General features: G+C 33.9%; 1 pseudogene; it reads left to right on the top strand.

Annotated features, from left to right (window-relative positions):
* Positions 1–210: 210 nt before the first annotated feature.
* On the top strand, positions 211–3,016 carry LOC109339442 (annotated as a pseudogene).
* The last annotated feature ends 7,717 nt before the right edge of the window (positions 3,017–10,733 follow it).

Genomic DNA, 10,733 nt, shown 5'->3' with positions numbered 1-10,733 from the left:
CATAATTTCTTAATCATATTTCATTATAGTTTAACTCTTTAAAAAATAATATAAATAAATATTTAATTACATATTTAAAATTTTCTACACATTTAGAAGAACATGTTGATGGTATTTCTAAACAGTTAAAGATATCAAATCAAAATTCATAACCACATCCAACAGCTCCCAACAATATGAAAGAAGATACCAGAAAAAACCTTCACCCCACAAACCCTAAAAAAGAATCTATATAACCCCAACTCCTCTCTTTCTTTCCTCCACTTAAAAGTTAAATCCGACACAGTGGTTTGAAACCTCTTACTCCATTCTCTTCTTTTTTCATCCTCTGAAACAACACAAACTTATAACATGGCTAGTAAAGGAGAAGGTCCCGCTATAGGAATCAATATTGGAACCATGTATTTATGTGTTGGTGTGTGGCAACATGATCGTGTTGAAATCATTGCAAATGATCAAGGAAACAGAACGACACCGTCTTATGTTGGTTTCATTGATACTGAACGTCTTATTGGTGATGCTGCTATGAACCCTATTAACACTTTTTTGGTGAGTTAGATCTGCTTTCTAATTTTGTTTTAGTACTTTAGCTTCTTTCAGCTTTGTAGTTAGATTTGTGTTTTTTACTGATAACATTTGAGTTTGTATTTTTTTGTGTGGTTTGTAAATGATTGAATGTATTTGCTACAATGTTGTATTTAGTAGTTATATTTATTTTAGAAGGTTTATAATATAAATGTAGATTATTTTGCAAGTGTTATATTTACTTCATGATGATTACGTATGTTTACTTATGAGCTGCAAAGACTTGCAGAGTTTTCATTAATCCCTCGATTTTTTCTTCATAGTGTGTGATTTATGCATCATTCTTCCTTGACATGGAAGAGCTACGGTAGAAGTTCATGTAGTGTTTGATATTTTCTTTTAAATTTTGATGGATATATTATGATGGTTTTAATTGTAGTGATGGCTTTGAATTATTTTGGGACTCTATGAGTTTCTTTTAACTATAGTATTTTAAACCTATACTGTTTTGTTTAATGTGGTACTTTGTCTTATATATATATTTTTTAAAATTTACTAATGGTTCAATGTTTATGATGTTTTTTATTGTTAAATTTTTTATTGTCTTATTGTTTGTCTAATATTTAATAGGTTATGATTTTGCATTTTTTAATTAGTTTTGAACTGTAGTTCTGCACATTTATAACATGTTTGTTTGTTTCACAGATGCCAAGAGGTTGATTGGTCGTAGACTCAATGATGCCTCTGTCCAGAGTGACATGAAGTTGTGGCCTTTTAAGGTTGTAGTTGGACCCGGTAACAAACCATTGATCCAAGTTAAGGGCGAGGACAAGCAGTTTGCTGCTGAAGAAATCTATTATATGGTTCTCATAAGATGCGCGAGATTGTCGAAGCTTATCTTGGATCTACAATCAAGAATGTTGTTGTTACAGTCCCTGCTTACTTCAACGATTCTCAAGACAAGCCACCAAGGACGTTGGTGTTATTGCTGGTCTTAATGTCATGCGTATTATCAACGAGCCAACTGCAGCAGCCATTGCTTATGGTCTTGACAAGAAGGCTACAAGTGTTGGTGAGAAGAATGTCTTGATTTTCGATCTCGGAGGTGATACTTTTGATGTCTCTTTACTTACTATTGAAGAGGGTATCTTTGAGGTGAAAGCCATAGCCGGGGACACTCATCTTGGAGGTGAAGATTTTGACAACAGGATGGTGAACCACTTTGTTCAGGAATTCAAGAGGAAGAACAAGAAGGATATCAGTGGCAACCCTAGAGCACTTAGGAGGTTGAGGACAGCTTGTGAGAAGGCGAAGAGGACTTTGTCATCAACTGCGCAAACTACCATTGAAATCGATTCTCTATTTGAGGGAATTGATTTTTACTCCCCAATCACCTGTGCCAGATTCGAGGAGCTCAATATGGATTTGTTCAGGAAGTGTATGGAACAAGTTGAGAAGTGTTTAAGAGATGCTAAAATGGACAAGATGAGTGTCCATGATGTTGTACTTGTTGGTGGTTCCACTAGAATTCCCAAGGTTCAACAACTTCTACAAGATTTCTTTAATGGTAAAGAGCTCTGCAAGAGTATCAACCCCGACAAGGCTGTTGCATATGGTGCTGCTGTTCAAGTTACTATCTTGACTGGCAGGGTAATGAGAAGGTTCAGGATCTTCTCCTCCTCGATGTCACCCCACTCTCTTTTGGTTTGGAGACTGCTGGTGGTGTCATGATTGTCTTGATACCGAGGAACACGACTATCCCAACAAAGAAGGAACAAGTTTTCTCAACCTATTCTGATAAACAGCCCGATGTGTTAATCCAGGTTTATGAAGGTGAACGAACAAGGACCAGAGACAACAATCTACTTGGAAAGTTTGAGCTATCTAGTATTCCTCCTGCACCCAGGGGTGTTCCATAGATCACAGTGTGCTTTGACATTGATACCAATGGTATCTTGAATGTCTCTGCCGAAGACAAAACCACTGGCCAAAAGAACAAGATCACCATCACCAATGACAAGGGTAGGTTGTCAAAGGAAGAGATTGAGGAGATGGTTCAAGAGGCCGAAAAATACAAGTATGAAGATGAAGAGCACAAGAAAAAGGTGGAGGCAAAGAATGCATTGGAGAACTATGCATACAACATGAGGAACACCATTAAGGATGAGAAGATCGGAGGGAAGATGGAGGATGTCGTCGAGGGTGCGATCTAGTGGCTAGACACAAACCATCTTGGAGAGACTAATGAGTTTGAGGACAAAATGAAGGAGTTGGAAAGCTTATGCAACCCAATCATTGTGAAAATGTATCAGGGTGGTGTTGGTCCTGATGTTGGTGTTGGAATTGATGAGGAGATACCTGCTGGTGGAAGTGGTGCTAGACCCAAGATTGAGGAGGTTGACTAAATGTAGTTTCCCTTGTGTGTTGTTTTTATAGTTTATGTTGGATGCATTTTGTGGGATTTAGTGTTATTGGAACATGTTTTGTAGTAGTAATATTCGACTACATTGTGTACTATCTGTTTTTAGTAGTATTTAGCTCTACTTCGTAGCAGCATTGTGCTCATTATTGCTCGATTTTATTCGAAACATGCTACTGAATATCCTATCTAATTGTATTATACCCTTAACATTGTGATTGATTTATGACAACACATCTATTGTCCTACAAAATATACCATTTCATGTGTCATTGCTTGTGATTGTGATTGGTTGAAAAATATATTTAAATTAAAATTTTAATAATTAATTATTTTTCTGACCAATCACAAGCAGTGACACATAGAATGACACAACAGATGTGCTCCCATAAATCAAGGGAGCACATCTAGTGTCCCACACTTTGTGCCATTATGTGCGATGAGTTTGTGATTGGTCAAAAACTACTTAATAATTAAATTTTAACTTAAATATATTTTTTCCGACCAATCAGAAGCTCATGATACATAAAGTGGTACAAAGTGTAATACAGATTTGTACTCAATTTAGAGAAGAAAATTAGATAACTGGATCTAACCCACAAATTTTTATGAACAATGTTGTTTGTCAACTTTTATCTTCAGTTATGCTCAATAACAAATGTTATTTGTCATCAAATCTGCCAATTTACTAGTTTTAACTGATTAAGATTAGGAAAATATTAAATTATTAAAATTTTAATGTAATTATATTTTTTTTTAATGAATAGTAGTGACATATTTTGTAATATGTGCCCAGACTTTATCAGAATTTACATCTATTGTCCTACAGTTTGTGCCACTTCATATGCTACGAACTTGTGATTAGTCAGAAAAATACTTAATAATTAAATTTTAACTTAAATATATATTTTCTGACTTATCACAGTCCATGACACATGAAGTTGTACAAATTGTGAGACAATAAATATGTACCCAAATTTAACATAAGTTTGATGTCATTTCTGCACCAGTAATGGTATCATTTATGGTCCAAAATCACTATTTTTTTTATCAAACAATTTTATATCTTATCAATTTTTAATTAATATTTTTGATGATAAGACGAATAATCTGCACTCATCTTTTATAGGGACTAGAAGGTGGGTAATACTAGTATCCATATCTATTCTTGTTTCTATATCTATTAGCCAATGCATATAATTTAAGCAATTATTAGAAAAAGTAAAAATTTGATATAATTTTACAATAACAATCTCATTTAATATACATTGGAAGCTATATGAAAAAGAAAAATGAAAATCCAATTATTCAAAAAGTAAGTTAAAAAAATATATTCTATATTTTAGCTGATATTCATTCTATGAAAATTTAATAGTCCATATAATTAAATTAATGAATAAATCTAAACTATTAAATTTTTATAAAATGAATGATTAAGAAGTAAAATTTAATTTTTTATCTTACTACACATAAACATAAAGTAAACCCCTTCCAATTTGGAGTTAATTTATTATTGTTCCTAAAGCTATGTAGCTGCGAATGTATACATAACATATATACATATTGTACCAGGAGGAAAACTATTTTTGAATTTTATATAATTTACTTTAACAGTTTCAATTTCTTTTTTCTAAATCTTAACTTTTGAAAGCTATATAAATGAAATTTAAAAAAATGTATGGAAAATATAAAAAGGAGAGAGAGAAAACACTCACAAGCTAAATAACACGAACTAAGTAAATGAAGAAGGTATGCATCCTCTCATTGGTATGATGAATGAATAAAAAATGGCTTGAGTGAGAATAATAATCTAATGGTATGTTTATTACAAAAAAATATTTTTGACTTCAAATTAATTTAAGCAATATAATTTTGAAAAATGTAAAAACAATTGAAGATATAGGAGTACTAACAGGCACATTGAAGTGTCAACATTTCTATCCAAGTTATATCTCATTGAAAGTGTTTTTGTGGTTATGAGACAAGTTTATTATTTATTAATGTTTTTATTTTCTCCGCTGTTTATGAGTATAAAATTCTTTTCCATTTTTAATCAGATAGGTCATTCCCGCATAAGTTATTATGAGAATAACAAGAGTGTTGGAAAACCCTTAATTAAATATTTAAGAGAAAAATAGAAAAAACTAGTAATTCTCTATTCAAGGTCCGCAGAAATACATTTATTAATAGTACTGGAAATTCTAAAAAAAAGGCCATGGGCCAACTATGCTCTATGCAACCGCAATTTAAGGGTGACGAAAACTAAGTTCCTACTCACGACCCATGTAACATGCGACACCATGTAGAAGTATTACTGACTAATTATTCCAGATATATATAGTCTTTAAACTTTAGTGGTGGGTAAGTAACTCTCTTTCACCTAGATGTCGAAACATAAGTGTTCAAAATATTACATAACATGAAAATCTTCTAGTTTTATAGAGGCTATAATATTGGATGAAAGCATTAAATCCTGTTTAATATAAATTTGCAATATGTATATAGTAATACATCAATATATACTTATATATAATTCATCATAATATACGATAAGGATAGATCTCTTAATTTTTTTTTCATAAACAGGACTCGATTGAATTCTTTTTAGGGGGAATGGACGTTAATGTTTCGCAATGCGGAAATGAGAAAAAAAAAATTATTTAAAGTTGTAACAAAAACAAAAGAGAAAATAGAAAAAAAGTTTCACAGAAAATGACGTCCACCAAAGAAGGAGAAGAGAAAATTATATGTGAAGTAGACACCATCAACCATGAATGAAATGGATTCTAATAGCCTGCCATATGACAATGTAGTAGAGAGACTATACAATTACAGATTTTATATATAAGTTAATTAATGATCAATAATACGTCTGTTTAGATGATATATTAGATTGACGTGTGGCTTGCATATTTCATCACCCTTTCCATCCCCTCCTAATTTATTCCATTTTATATGAGACATGGGTTGTGAGAAAGAGTTTGTACATGTCGGTTCATATGGAAAACCAGCCATATTATCAATATAGTACAACAATGATCCTGTAATTATATTAGTTTCCCTTTAAAATAAAATTTTTAATAAAATTTTCTTAATTTTTATTGAAAATGTTGGTATGAATGATCGAAAACAGAAATCGTTATATTTGTTTATCCTTCTAAAATATGATTTATTTCAAGGAACACATTTTATTTTAACAAATGATATAAATAAAAGTGATTATTGTCTCATTATTAATTTTTTTAGCATTAATCTATTATCTATATAACAAAAAATGTTATTACCACATCATCATGAACATATGTCACCATTTCCTTCATTTTTCCCTCTGAAACAAACCCATTCTTATTATGTGTCTTCACACACTCTATTAAATCTATATAAAAAACCTTAAAATTCATGGCCATTCGTCTTGTTCTCCCACAACTTTTTTCATTTTCTCTCCCAAACACCTCCATCATCTACCATGGACACACACACCCTAAATCATTTGTCAAAGACAAAATTCATTTCTCTTAGACCTTTGGTTTCACTTCCTCTAACTAGGGTGAGCATGAGCTAGGTTGAGACGGGTTAAGACTTGTCTCTTACCCGTCCCTAAATGTTGGCTGAGCCATTTTTTGAACCTGGACTTGACTTTAGACTTGAAACTATTTGACCATAAATATTGATCGACACAACCTTTAAACCTGAACCTAGACCCATGTAACTCATTTTAGATAAAATCTTCTCGATATTATTTATTATTATGAATATATAATTTAACATATAAAATGATATATGCATATATATATATATATAATTAATCTTGTATATATGATGAAAAAAGTAGAGAACTAATGATACTTTCGACAAAAAACGTGTCATTACTTGTACACATTTGAATAGAGATACATACAAAAATAATGAGTGAATGACAATAGGATGGGTCCAACTAACTCATGCTTGGTCCCTACTTGACCCATTGACCGAGTCTAATTTTGAACCCGAATCCGACCCAGAACTGATGAGAACCGACCCAATTTGGGCACGATCATGATCGGACTATGCTGGGTGAGCGGGTAGGGTCGGGTCCTGCTCAACCCTTCTTTTTCAAACACTTTATTTATTTTGGAGATCGGGTTCTCTCATCAAACTCTTCATTTTCTTCGATTCTCTTCTACCTCTATTTCTAGTGTTTAATTTTGAGTGTCACTTCCTTCCATTGAATGGATTTTGAACATTGTTGTTTGGTCACTTAAAGTGCATTTTTAGTTAATATTTTTGTTTATTTTGTTGTTTGCTCAAATAAGGTAAGGATCTTTTTGAATCTTTAATTTTATTGGTGGATCCTTTGCTAATGTGTTGATTCATTGTCCATGTGTTTATATATTTCACAACCAACTACAACTATTTTGTGCATTTTGCGAAGAACACACATGTACATTAGAATCTTGAAGTAGATTGCTCATTTTTTTCATTCCTAACTCATGTCTCTTTTTCCTGGAATAACTTTTCATTTTGAAGGTGATTTTAGCATAGGAGGAAAGGGAGACAAGTATTGATGGAAAAATTGGAATTGTCGATAGGCCTGCATGCATAGCCTATAATTTTTTACGGATAGAGCATGTAAGTTTTGCATATTTGCTCGCATAGCCTGCAGATATTTCTAACAGAGAATGCGGCCCACAGTCCTAATGTAATGAAAAAAAGAAGAAAAATTCCAATAAATTATGGTGTAATGTGATTTAAAGTATCAAAATAATTGTGATGTAATATGATTTAGTAAGCTTTATATAAATACCAAAGTTTTTTTTTTAAATTTTTTTCTCTTTTAACTACTTTATTTAATTTTATTATATTAATTTTTTATTTTAAAATTATTTATTAATGCTCGCGGGCCGCCCACATGTCCATTAGCCCGTTTTAAAATGAGCATGACTGCCATTTTGTCCATTAAGCTAATGCATACATGTCCGCGCCCACTTAAATTTTTACGGGCATTTACGGGGACAGAGAAAACAGGCTGATTGGCTCATTTTGTCATCTCTAGAGACAATGTTTCAAATGGTAAAAATACTTCAATGTTGAAAGAAACACATGCTTCATAGTCTAAGATTTGTTAAGGTTATGCTTGCTTTCAATGTCTATGTTTGTTGTTGTACTATTTTTTTTTAAAAGTGTGTAGTTCTAATTGTTAGATCAGCTGCATAGAAAGAGAGAAGGGAGAGGAGAAGAAGAAGAGAGAAGGGAGAGAAATGCAATATGGAATTAATGAAAGAGATAAGGCCAAAGGACCAATACATATAGGAAGCTAGGAAAATACAAAAGACAAGACTACCCTTTACTAATAACTAAAATACATTTAACATCCCCCCCTCAAACTCAAGATGCGTTAATTGAAAGCATCGAGAGTTTGTTAGTCAAGAAACGAAAACGTTGAGTAGAATGAGGTTTGGTAAACAAATCAGCAATATAAAACGAAAAAGAAATGAAGGGTAAGGTGATGGTGCCATGTTGGAAGTGGTGACGTGTGAAGTGACAATTAATCTCAATATGTTTAGTACGCTCATGAAAGATAGAGTTATGAGCGATTTGAATAGCACTCTTATTGTCACAGTACATGGGAGTGGGTTCAGGTTGATCAACACCCAAAGAAGCAAGTAACCAACGCAACCAAACTATTTCAGCAGTGGTGGATGCCATAGCACAATACTCAGCCTCTGTAGAAGATCGAGAAATAACATCCTGCTTCTTACTCTTCCAAGATATGAGAGAATCTCCTAGAAAGATACAGAAACCTGTAGTAGACTTGCGATCAGTAGGATCCCCAGCCCAATCAGCATCTGAATAAGCAGACAATGTCAAGGAAGAAGTTGAAGAGAAAAGAAGACTCTGAAACTGAGTGCCTCGAAGATAACGAAGGATCTAAAGAACAGCTGCCCAATGAACAGTAGTAGGAGAACTCACAAACTGGCCAACAATGTGCACTGCATAAGCAATATCGGGTCTGGTAATGGTCAGATATACCAAACTACCAACAAGAGTGCGGTATAGAGTAGGTTCATAGAGAGGAACACCATCAGAAGATGTATATCTAGCATTAGTCTCAAGAGGACTGTCAACAACTTTAGTGTCAGAGAGACTAACCAGGTCAAGAATATCTGCAATATATTTCGATTGGGAAAGAAGATAACCCCTAGGAGATGAGGCTACTTCAATTCCCAAGAAATATGTAAGAGTACCTAAATCCTTCATCTCAAATTGTTTTGCTAGTTGCGTCTTCAATTTTGTAATCCCATCAACATCATCATCAGTAATGATCATATCCATATCATCCACATATAAAGAGATGATAATGCAACCATAAGGAGTATTTTTGACAAATAAAGCGGAATCATGTGGACTTGAAGAGAAGCCAAGAGAAGTTATCACAATAGAGAATTTATCAAACCAAGCGCGAAGAGCTTGTTTGAGTCCATAGAGACATTTTTGAAGCTTGCATACTTCCCCTGGATTATGAGAAACTCCAGGAGGAGGAACCATATATATTTCTTCATGAAGATCACCATTTAGAAAAGCATTTTTGACATCCATCTGAGAGATATGCCATTGACGAACAGATGCAATAGCAATAAGAGTGCGAATGGTTGTCATCTTGGCAACAGGAGCAAAAGTTTCTTCATAATCCATGCCATATTGTTGAGCATATCCCTTGGCAACAAGACGAGCTTTGTAACGCTCAATAGAACCATCAGACTTGATCTTGATCTTAAAGACCCAACGAGAACCTATAGCACGTTTGTCTGGTGGTAGAGACACCATAGTCCAAGTACCTGTTTTGTGCAAAGCAGAAAGTTCATCGTTCATAGCCTGCTGCCAAAGAGGATCAAGAACAGCCTCTTGATAGGAGGATGGCTCAGATAACCTGTGGAGAGAGGTCAAAGCAGAAGCAAAAGAAGTAGAATAAATGTTGTAAACAAAGTCAGGGAGCTGAGTGGACTTATGGATACGTTGAGGATAACGACGAGGAAGATGAGGTGGTTGAGGATGAGGATCACCAATCTGCAGGAGGGTCAAGGGCAGGCGGGGGGTATAAGGAGCTTCATCCCTGAAATTCTCAAAATTAAAGTCATTTGGACCATCAATATCCGCAACAAATGGATCAATATGAATGAGATCAGACCTGGTAATGTTTTGAGAGTCAGATGGAATAGAATAAAAAGGCAAATGCTCAAGAAAAACAACATGACGAGAAATATACAATTTACGAGTAGAAGGATTATAACAACGATAACCTTTCTGACCATCCCCATAACCAAGAAAGACACAAAGAAGAACAAAACAAGTGGAATAAAAAACCCTCAATGATGAATAATCAGGAGGATGACCATACAACCTTTCAAAAGGAGACAAACATGAAGTAACAAAAGAAGGAATTCTGTTAATGACATGAACCGCAGTTTTGACAGCCTCACCCCAGAACTCAGAAGGAGCCGATGCTGACAAAAGCATTTCAGCAACTCCATTTTGTTCAGGGGTGTCAGTACAAGAGGCTTGGTGAACTGTTCCATCAGAGGAAAGTAACTCAGAGAATTTGTTAGAGGTGTATTCACCACCTAAATCACAGCGGAAGCACTTAATAACAGAGTTATATTGAGTATTAACCAAAGCACGAAAATGACAATAAATACCAAAGAATTCAGAACGATGTTTCATAAGAAAAATCCAACAGTTTTGATCCACTTTTAGTAGAAATTGGGGGTGGACCCCATACATCAGAATGAACCAAATCAAAAGATGCCTTAGA

The sequence above is a fragment of the Lupinus angustifolius genome, unplaced genomic scaffold (genome assembly GCF_001865875.1).
Source record: "Lupinus angustifolius cultivar Tanjil unplaced genomic scaffold, LupAngTanjil_v1.0 Scaffold_75_84, whole genome shotgun sequence".
In the NCBI taxonomy this organism is placed as follows: Eukaryota; Viridiplantae; Streptophyta; class Magnoliopsida; order Fabales; family Fabaceae; genus Lupinus; species Lupinus angustifolius.
Note: the sequence above shows the minus strand (reverse complement) of the source record. Positions and strands in the feature narration are given on the sequence as shown.